This window comes from Cupressus sempervirens, chromosome 6, assembly GCF_028749045.1.
Source record: "Cupressus sempervirens isolate cs-2001-9-10 chromosome 6, ASM2874904v1, whole genome shotgun sequence".
NCBI lineage: Eukaryota > Viridiplantae > Streptophyta > Pinopsida > Cupressales > Cupressaceae > Cupressus > Cupressus sempervirens.
Window position 1 is genome coordinate 366,193,539 of NC_143123.1, and position 3,491 is coordinate 366,197,029.

Genomic DNA, 3,491 nt, shown 5'->3' on the forward strand with positions numbered 1-3,491 from the left:
AACCCAAAAAATTTAGATAAGTTATCATGGCCTAACTTAGCATTAGCAACAACCTCATTAGTGTTAGGATCAATAACAGAGCACATGTCTCTATGAAACTCAACTTTGTAATTTTGACATAATTTTACAACAGAAAGAAGATTGTATTTCAACTCAGGAACATAAAGAGCATCATGTAATTTTCTATTTGAAATACTAACATTACCAAATCTTTCAACTTTGCAACTATGACTATCAACTAATTGAATTAGAATATTAGAAGGATCGGGTTTTAAATAATCAAACACTTTTTTATGAAAAGTAACATGTTGAGACGCACCAGTATCAATAATCCATTCTAAATTTTTAGTAATATTGTAACTAACATTAAAAGCATGACGAGATGGATGAGAGTTTTGATTATTGTTATTCATAAGTTGCTTATCTTTTTGTCTTTAAAACAATTATTAGTTACATGAACATCTTTTCCACAATAAGTACAGTGAGATTTTTTATTAGATTGATTAGGATGAGTATTATTATGATGAGTGTTTGGATGATTATTATGATTATTATTATTATAAGTATTGGGAGAATCATTATTAGAAGATTTGAAATTTTGATTTTGACTTTTAGACACAAAAGCATGTTCATTAGATCTAAGAGTACCAAATTGTAACAACTTAGCTTCCTCTTGACGTAACAAATTTTGAAAAATACTATAAGTTAATTGAGTAGAAAAAATAGGAATAGCAAGTTGAGAATGAACATTAGTAATAAATTGTTGAAATTGTCTAGGAAGACATTTCTTTAAAATAATGGTAATTAATCTAATATCAGTGAGAGTAACACCTAATACAATTAGTTGACTTTTAATATAATCAAATTTAAGTAAAAATTCATCCATAGATTTGAAATCAATATACCTCAAGTCTTCCAAATTGTCTTGCTATTGAATCTTGTGTGATTCAGATGGCCTGTCATACGTTTGCTTTAAAATATCTCAAGCTTCGTGGGCATTAGTGCAATGAGAAATTAGAACATATAAATCTGGGTTAAGAGATATACCAATGAGGCCAAGGGCTTCCTCATTTTTAGTATTCCATGCATTTTTTTCATCTTGTGTAGATGAGGTACCAGGAACTACAGAAGGGTCAATAGCAACATCTTAAATATGCTTAAAATGAAATATAAACGAAAGATGAGTTTTTCAAGCATGATAGTTTGAGTTATTTAACTTGATTTTTGGAATTAAAGTCGACATGATTTAAAAAATTATGTTTAAAATTTAAATAATAGATTTAAAATAAAAAAGTGAGACTTATTATCCACAAGAATGTTAAATAATTATTAAGAGATTTAGAGAGTCAAAATTAAAAATTAAAATGTTCCCTGCAAAACCACTGGTCAGATTGAAGAAACAAGAAAAATAAAAATTTAAAAAATTGTTACACACAGAGAGTGATAACTTTTTTAATTTAACTCTATTTTCAATAAAATTTAAAGAGTTTTTTCATTTTTCTGTCTTCTAAATGCTGTTCAAATTTTAGCCAAACCTAGATCACAAATTGAGAGATATCATAAAAATACGAACTGCTATCTTAAAACTTGAAAAACAAATAATACTACACATATAGTACAATAACTTTTGCAATACTATTCTGATACAAATAAAATTTAAAGAGTTTTTTCATTTTTATGTCTTCTAAATGCTGTTAAAATTTCAACCAAACCCAGATCATAAATTATGAGATATAAAAAAAATACGAACTGCTGTAGTTTCTTTTTTAAAACAAAAAATAGAAAAAAACTTGAATTTCAAAAAACTTAAAAAACTTGCAATAGAAATAGGGTTAGATTCAATAAAAAAATTAAAAATAAAGAATCTTTTGGTGGCAAGCCATCCAAAGGAGGTTAGAAAAAATAAAAAATGAAGAACTCTTTGGCAATAAGCCTTCCAAAGAGGGTTAGAATGAATAAGAAAGAAGAAAATCTGCAAAAGAATAAGATAAGACTTTTCAATATTTCAAACTTAAAACTCTTCACAATATCAAGCTCTTCTAATGAACCCTTCACACAAGCTCAAAACAAGGATTAGCAGCTCCGATACCATGTAAGAAAAAGTGATTGAAATGATAAAATATAATAAAATGAAATAGCATGAAATAATAGATTTAATCCAAGAGAGCAAGAAGAGTTTTACCATACAAATGATACAAGATCAATGGAGCAATACCAAAGAGGAAGCAACACAAGAGACAAGGATTTGATAAGGGGAAAGCAAATAAAACCCCTTGTGAGTATTATGAATGAGGCAAAAGCCTAAGAATGAGAGAGAGAGAAGAAGAAATGGAGCAAAATAGCTCATTTAAAATAGCATTAAAAACTTGATGTGAATAATGGAGACTAGATGAAAATGAGAGAGAGAAGCACCTCTTTTAAAGAGATGAGAAAGGAGTTGCATGTCTTTACATGTGTAACTCCCATTTCTATGAATGCCACATTCATAAAATGTGTGTGCAAAGTGTCAAGTTCCTCTTAAGGAGGAATATCTATTTTCTTTATTAAAGGAAATACAAAAATGAGTTGTCCTCACAAGTGGACAATAGAAAAAGAATGACATGTCTTTTACATGTGGACTAGAGGACAAATAAATAATACATAAGGGATACCTTGGTTTATCCCAATAAATAAATAAATACAACCAAGGAAAGATTATTAATTCTAATAGAGACTGATTTTTATGAACAACTAGCTTGGACTCGATAATCATTTGGTTGTGGATACAATGGACCCATTAGGACTAGGGATCAACTGTAATCAAGATCACATGAAGTTTAGATTTAGACTCGAGGGTCATGTTACACTTGTGGTGGTATGGGCCACCTAGCAAGAGAGTGCCCACAAGTTTTGACAAGAGGTAGCCAATAGGGACACTTCAAAACCCACAATATGATACATGTGCAACACCCATAAGGTCTTTATAGTGGTTGATGATCATCAGACAAAGTAGCAAGCTATAGTTGTTAGGGTTTTAGATGGAGGTAGATGGGTGACTAACGTGGGAACTATTCACATTTTGTCTCAACAAACCCTCACACTTTGAGGTAGAGAGTTGGATCAAGTTAGAGTCCACTAGGAATGTTATGATGAAGTCATGGCTTCATGGGAGGATGCAACATAGATCAAATCTCAATACCCATACCTTTTTGATGAACTCTAAGAGGAGGTTCATGCCTAAGGGGGGAGGATGTGAGGCCTCATTCTGACCCATCATAATATAGATATCTTACTTTCATTTTGATACTCAAGATTTGGATATTTTGACACATATTAAAGATTTAGATGGACATTAGCTTATATTATCTATTTGATTTTGGTATTCACAATGGTTATTTCCACCTATGATATGTATTAAGAACCAAATTTTTGTATGGGATGATCTTAAAAATAAGGATGCAACTTTACACATGTTAGGATAGAAAATGGGTTATGATGTGATTCAAAATGTT